This window comes from Pelobates fuscus, chromosome 1, assembly GCF_036172605.1.
Source record: "Pelobates fuscus isolate aPelFus1 chromosome 1, aPelFus1.pri, whole genome shotgun sequence".
NCBI classification, from domain to species: domain Eukaryota; kingdom Metazoa; phylum Chordata; class Amphibia; order Anura; family Pelobatidae; genus Pelobates; species Pelobates fuscus.
Window position 1 is genome coordinate 277,989,623 of NC_086317.1, and position 8,107 is coordinate 277,997,729.

Genomic DNA, 8,107 nt, shown 5'->3' on the forward strand with positions numbered 1-8,107 from the left:
CGCACCCCAAGTGAACTTGACACTGGTTCACGGATTGTGCTTCCTTGTACCACTTTTGGTAGGTACTAGCCACTCTATAATGGGAACACGCTACAAAACTTGCCATTTTAGAGATGCACTGACCGAGTAGTCTAGCCACCAATATTTGGCCCTTGTCACTCAGATCTTTTTGCTTGCCTATTTTCCAGTTTTCCTGCTTCACACATTAAACTCAAGGACTTACTGATTGTTCACTTGCTGCCTAATATACCCCACCCCGTTAAATGTGCCATTGTAACTATATAATCAGTGTTATTCACCTCACATGTCAGTGGTTTTAATGCTCTGGCTGTTCAGTGTATATGGAGACTGACTTTTTGTTTCCAAAAAGTCTTATAATACATGTTTTATATAATACAGCATGAAAAGGGAAGAATACATTGAACTCAAGAGCTATGGTATCCAAGATTAACCCTCCTATCATTAAGCCCATCATATAAAATAAAAAAACACGGGGGGCGGGGCCGGACCGCCGAGCTGGCTGGTCGCACGCAAGACCAGCTCCTGCAACCTAAAATAGAACTACATACAAACCTTAAGATTTTTGCCTCAAAACAGACCGGCAACGGCGGCCCCCACCGGGCGGAGTATCCTGGAACCAGGGTGAGGCTGGCCTGATAGGCTTCAGCCCCCTGGAAGAGAAAGCCGATCTGACTCCATTGCGGCCTATCCCGGAGGCGAGCGGGGCGGACGGCCGCTGCCCTGCCGCACACCGTCCAGCACTCAGAGTCAGACCCACGGGGACACCGGCCCCGTACCCCCCCCCCCTATGGACCGGTGATCCCAGTCTACACCCTCGGGACACGACCACTACAGCCGATCGGCAGAAAGCCCAACCTGAGACCGCATGTGAAAAAACAAAATGTCCGCCGCGCCTAATACAAGACGGAGAAACAGGGTGCATGACAGGTACAACTAGCTAAACAGCAGGGCCGTTAAAACCCGCGCTCCAGCCACAGACACCAAGATGGCGGAGGCCAAGTGGTATGGAGTCCTGATCAGTACCCTCTTAACCCCTTAATGACTCATGACATGTGTGACATGTCATGATTCCCTTTTATTCCAGAAGTTTGGTCCTTAAGGGGTTAAGCTGCTCATCCACAACGGCAGCTCATAACAGGCACAGATCCTTGCCGTAATCCCACACTTGCAAGCACTCCTGCATCTTAGCATGCCGCCTACCCTCGAAGAGACAGCACCCTTAGAGGCCGACTGCAAGACCCCGTGCACCCTCTCTCCTCCAAGCAGGGCAACACACCGCCCCACAGGGATATTAGTGACCCGCAACTACCGCTGCACTGGGGGGCCCGCCGGCACATACAGAGACTGAACTTGACCGTCCACATTGTCGCTGTCATGGAGCTTTTCACAAGCAGATCGGGCACAGCGGAGGTCTCGCCCAGCATTACAACCTGTGTGCCCTGATACCACACATCAGCGGCTGCTGAGGGGAAACATATCCCGACCATCCGAAGTTGGACTCGTGATAAATGAAAGACTTACCTTTCGCCACCTTTCCCTCAGGAACTCTGTATTATCAAGGCCTGAGATATGATGCCTGGTTCTATACCCCATTAATAAACCTGCCTATGGCCCACGCCGTAATTAACACCCAGCTTGTAGATCTCACCAGCTTGTCTCTAACTGACTGTCACTAATTGCAATCACAAATGCATGTTCACACGCTGTTTAACCCGATAAATAGAGACAGACACAATAATTGACACATGACCCACCTGTTCCTTTACTTTAAGATTAGACTGGTCAAACCGCCTGCCATTGCTCACTAACACGTGGAACATACACGCCATACTAGAGCACAGTTAAGCGAGAAAAGTAGGACTACACTTAGGGCCGAGGTTAAAGTTAAAGCGACGACATCCAACACTTACCCTTAAGCTACTGTAACTAAACGACTGAAATACTCATTATTGCTGACCAGCTTGCACCCAGCTTGATTCTGCTAATATTATTTTACGCTTTGCTTACTTGTTGACGTTAAACCATAATATATAAAAAAGAGGTACAAATACTAAGGAAATGTTAGATACCATTGCTATTGAACCCTATACTGTATTCTAAATGCACATTTCCCTCTCTCTATTCTGTATCCCAACTAATATGCCTCAATAAAATACAGATTGACAAAAAAAAATCAATTTCAGATGTCTCTGTCTCAATGAAAAGCCTCTTGTTGGTCATTTTCTCGCCACAGACTGAAAGTCTATACAGGCATTCCCCACTTTTAAGTACACAATGGGACCAGAGCAATATATGTTAAACGAAAATGTACTTAAAGTGAAGCAATACCTTTTTTAACTTCCCAATGCATGTACTGCATTGCAATAGTAATTAACAGGCATAACGGATACTGCAACTGCAGATTGACAGTGATTTTATTTCCAGTGGGCTTTTATTCAGTTAAAACAAACAGAAAAAAAAAAAATCTCATTCCAGATTGTACCATTTATCTTTAATGTTTTACTCATCTGACAACCTTAAACTAAGAGGAAAAGTAAAATAAACCTGCCCATTGGGCCATTTTCTGTCAATACAGCGCCAATCTGTATTTGTTAGTAGCTTAGTTGCACACACAGTTTAGAAACACCTCTTCATCACTTTGAGCATTTATGGTTTAACTTTGAATCCTCAGAATTGTGGCTAATGAAGCTAAGCTGCGAAGTAAACCCTTTCACTGGATGGCGCCGATTGCAGAATATGGACAATGTAGGGGCAGAAAAAAATATATATGTTCAGCTAGGAGTAGGCATTATAAATTTGTCCTAATATGTTTACAGATCCTAAGCCAACCCATAAAACAAAAACATAATGAGATGATTAACCTGTGCCATGTCAAAAGGCGTGAAAAGATCTTGCCCCAATGACACTGAACTGAGCTGCTCCTGGCGAGAATAGAACCTTCCATTTCCTGTTCCGTCTCTGACAGAAGAGGCGCGGGAATGTCTACTCGCAAGGCACCTTTACATACACTCGCAGTTACCGTATTTTTCGCTCCATAAGACGCACTTTTTTCCCCTCAAAAGTGAGGGGAAATGTCTGTGCGTCTTATGGAGCGAATATGAAGCTTTACTTACCTGTCTTGCAGCGTTGGCCGGCAGCACAGGGCGCACCGCGGTAGTGGAACTTGAATTTCATGTTCCGGTTTCCGGCGGGACTGAAAGGAAGTGTGCACAAGCTGAGTGCGCACTTCCTTTCAGTCCCGCCGGAAACCCGAACATGAAATTCAAGTTCCACTACCGCGGTGCGCCCTGTGCTGCCGGCCAACGCTACAAGACAGGTAAGTAATTATGGGACAAGGGGAGGGGGACAGTATGGGAGAGAAGAATATGGGGAGGGGGATGAAGTCTATGGGGAGGGAGGGGGGGGATGAAGTCTATGGGGGGGTATGAAGTCTATGGAGAGGGGGGGATGAAGTCTATGGGGAGGGGGGGGATGAAGTCTATGGGGAGGGGGGGGATGAAGTCTATGGGGAGGGGGTGGATGAAGTCTATGGGGAGGGGGTGGATGAAGTCTATGGGGAGGGGGTGGGTGAAGACTATGGGGAGGGGGTGGGTGAAGACTATGGGGAGGGGGTGAGTGAAGACTATAGGAGGGGTGGGGGCCGGGGGGGAGGACAGTAGGCCCCCCTCATTATTTTTATGGACCCCCCCCCCCCCAGTGTCTATCAGGGGTTTTGAGGACAGGTGTCAATCCATATCTGCCAAGTGACCCTATGTAGGGGGAACAGTCTCTATTCTGCTCTGTGTCAGTGTGTATCAGGGATCATTAGGATAGGTGTCAATCCATATCTGCCAAGTGACCCTATGTAGGGGGAACAGTCCCTATTCTGCTCTGTGTCAGTGTGTATCATGGTCTCTGTGGACGGGGAACAGTCTCTATTCTGCTCTGTGTCAGTGTGTATCAGGGATTTGACTATCTTTATTCAGATTCCAAAATTACAATTCCAGGAAAAATTTAACAAACATTTACAAGAACATGTTATGCACATCATAGAAACAACGTGAACCTCTTTAAAGCCACAAACTTAAGACAAAAAATACGTACACACAATGTGTAAGGGTTTGAAAGAATATTCTGAATCCTTACATGTTTACTTTATCGTTTGTTTGATTTTTGTGAACCATATATAAACTACAAGCAGCGTGAAAACTATAAAAACTCAAGTGGCCATGCTGATCAAATTAAATAGTATGCTTTACACAGCGTATAAGGGTGATGTCACAGCACAACGGGAATCTAACGGGGAAGAGGTGAAAGTCATCCTCCCCCTCCCACGACCCCGCCATATCTGCCAAGTGACCCTATGTAGGGGTAACAGTCTTTATTCTGCTCTGTGTCAGTGTGTATCATGGTCTCTGAGGACGGGGAACAGTCTCTATTCTGCTCTGTGTCAGTGTGTATCAGGGGCTTTGAGGACAGGTGTCAATGTTAGGTGATTTCTGCCCTTTATGGATTAAAAGCAGACTCTGCATCAACTGTGTAATTTTCCATGGGAGTTTTCCATGGGAGTCCGGCATGCCACAGTCCAGGTGTTAGTCCCCTTGAAACAACTTTTCCATCACTTTTGTGGCCAGAAAGAGTCCCTGTTGGTTTTAAAATTCGCCTGCCCATTGAAGTCAATGGCGGTTCGCGAACATTTGCGGAAGTTCGCGTTCGCCATTCGCGAACCGAAAATTTCGGGTTCGCGACAACACTAGTGTCCTTAATAATTTTGAATAATCAATTACATTTGGCACAATGATAAATTCTACATCAAGATTCTTGGTATGTGAATAGAACAAGTTTGCCCTCCACAGAAAAGTATGAGTGTATATTTAAAAGAAGAAACACTACCACAACAAGAGGACATAGTCTTAAACTAGAGAGGCAAAGGTTTAAAAATAATATCAGGAAGTATTACTTAACTGAGAATGTAGTGGATGCATGGAATAGCCTTCTAGCTGAAGTTGTAGAGGTTAACACAGTGAGTTTAAGCATGTGTGGCATAGGCATAAGGCTATCCTAACTATAAGATAAGGCCAAGGACTAAAAAGTATTTAGAAACTTGGCCAGACCAATGAGCTGAATGGTGAAATTCAGTTTTGAATTCACAACAATTCTGCATTTGGAAAAAAACAAAAAACAACCTTTTTGTTCTCTATAAGTAGAACCATATTTTCATTCTGTGATATGTCAGAGTGGAAATAATTTTTTTTTTTATAATGTTAAAAATGAAAAGTATTTAAAAAAAAAAAAAAAAGGCTTCCTCTTTCTACATTTCTTTTTTTTTTCTAAAAATGGAGAAGTGTGGACATATTTTTAGACATACAAGTTTAGCTCCCATGATGTTTTTGTCATTCTATTTATTCCATATAAATGTAGTAATCCTATCATAAGGCATTTTTTTTACTAAGAAGACATGTTACATGTTCAAACAAGTCCTTTTTAGATGTGTCCTTTCCCAGAAGAAAAGTTGGCATAACTCCCCTGAAACAAGTTACAAGAGGGCATTTTGTAAAAGGTTGGAATGTCCCATTAGTGACGTCCCATATGAAACAGCAAGGTTTAAATTTAAACTCCCTTTGAATTCTCCGTAATGAATAACCCTGTACATGTCTTGGAAGAGGTTTAGCACTGTTCCAATTAATGGTAAATAGGTAAATATCTATGTCTTCATAGGGAGAGCAGCACTGTTATTGCTGCTCTCCCTATGGAGCTGAACTGGAAGAGTTCTCCAAGTCTTGTATGCTTCCAGTTTGGCAACGTTGGCCTTAAATCTGAAACTCACTTTAAATTCTCACTTTATTCAATAAACAATTAATTAGTTCTGTTACTCAGTCAGCCTTAGTAGCTTGGCTATGGAAGTAATGTAATTGTGAAGAGAGTAAGATAGTATATGGCATTCAATTATATATCTTTAAAATTGCCAGGATATTGCTCAATAATAAAATAACCAGATAGGTTCTACTACTGTTAATAATCCAAGGAGAATAAATATATTGCCAACCGAATAGTTATCAACATGTATTTCCCACTCCTAGATATATTTGTATCACTAGCCAACATTCCACAATGCCTTCCCTTAGACATTTGAACCCTTTGTGTATGTCCCAATTCTGCTTTTACAATAAAGTCCTCTTCTTAAAGGGTTACTCACAGAACCAAAACCACATCAGTGATTTGAAGTCATCACTGTGCCTGGAGTCTGTATGTGCAGCATTAGCCAGCCCAAAACAAGAGTTTGTTCAAAATCCATGCAAAAACTTGCTGCACTAAGTATTTTCAGAGGAAGGTGTCAGGATTGCAAAGCTGCACGTTTGAAAGAAATTTATTGTTTTTTTTATGAACTAAACTAGATCATATGTATGGGGAGAGCGTCTACTAAAGCTTAATAAAAATGAAATTAGTGCTTCTTAAACCTGCTATTATTTAATGGAGGAAATCTTAAAATATTTTTTCCCAACAAGTATTTTAAAAACAAGTGCATTTCTCACTGCCTTCATTCCCATGATAACTCGGCATACCTTACTATTGAGTTTGTCTCCCTTTTGGTTCTTCAGCGATTGTCTCTTGTATATTCCATAAGCCCCTCCTATAAGTTTTAGTACCCACCAGTATTCATGACTTAATGTCTTGGCAATATCCACATTTGCCTCAATATCTGCTGCTTTCCATAATCTCGTTGTGTTCCCCCACACCCTATTTCAAAGTCTTTCAGCACACCACTCACTACCAGGCTACTCATGATCCCAATTGAAGATGTTTAATAGTAAAGGCAATTTCAATGAAGTAGCCTTTGTAGAGGCATTGGTGTGCTTAAAAAAGTTAGCAGGTGGCTTGACCGGGAACCAAGCTGGACGTGCAAGCCTAGAGCTCCTCGCTGACCCCCTGTACCAAACGCATACAACGGCTGAATACCGACTAATTAACCTTACCCCCTGACTCCTTACCCACCATGGAAAAACGCCAGCAGAGAAAACCGGGCACAAAAAAAACAGACACAGCCGCCACGGTACCCGATCTGTTTGCGGCCTCTCGCACGCCGCGCCAAGACATCCAAGATGGCGGCGGATCCAGCCCGCGAGCTCCGGGTTCGCCGGCAATCTCAAGCTCACCCCAGCCTCACGGCCCAGCCGTATCGGAAACGGCCCATATCCTGACCGAGCTGGCGGCGGTGAAAACCTACTTAGCCCGAGAGATTGACAGAAGCTCGAAGGCAGTGATGTCAGAAATCCACAAGTTGGGCGAGCGTACCGCAGACCTGGAGCAACGTGTGGAAACTACCACGATAGCTCACAACTTGGTAACCGCTCATGTCAATACACTTACCACCCGACTAGAGGCCTCAGAGGCAGCGCTGGAGGACCTGGCGAACAGGTCGCGCCGCAACAACATACGCGTGCGCGGCCTGCCAGAGCAACAGGACGAAGGCCCAATCCCGACCATGCTCCTTGCACTCCTACGTCCTCTATTACCAGAAATACCAGACGAACACTGGCACATCGACAGAGCCCACAGGGCCCTGCGCGCCCGAAGAGACGACAACGCAAGACCCAGGGACATAATTGTCCGCTTTCTTCATTTTCAAACGAAAGAAGCAGTGCTACGGAAGGCCAGAGAGAGCCCTATAAAATTCCAAGACAGAGAAATCACCCTTTTCCAAGACTTGGCTCCCATTACCCTCCAACGCAGAAGAGAATGGAGGCCAGTTACTGAGCTACTCAGGGCCAACGCGATCAGGTACGCCTGGGGGCACCCGTTTAAAATAATGGTCTTTAAAAACGGCAGACCTCACATCCTCATGCCAGGCACGGACCCAGCACCCTTTTTTCGCGCCCTGGGCATAACACTACCAGAGAGCTTCTCGCTACCTGACACCTCCCTGCCAGCCTTACAACCCCTGCCACGCGATTGGCACACCACCATGGAGTAAATAGGCGACAGACTGACACCGGCAACAAAGGCAATATCAACCTCCCGAGAGTGAGCACACCAGACCCCTCCGATGACTTCACGGCGCCATTCCAACCCTTTCCTATCCTCCGGCAGCAGAACACTAGGCAACAGA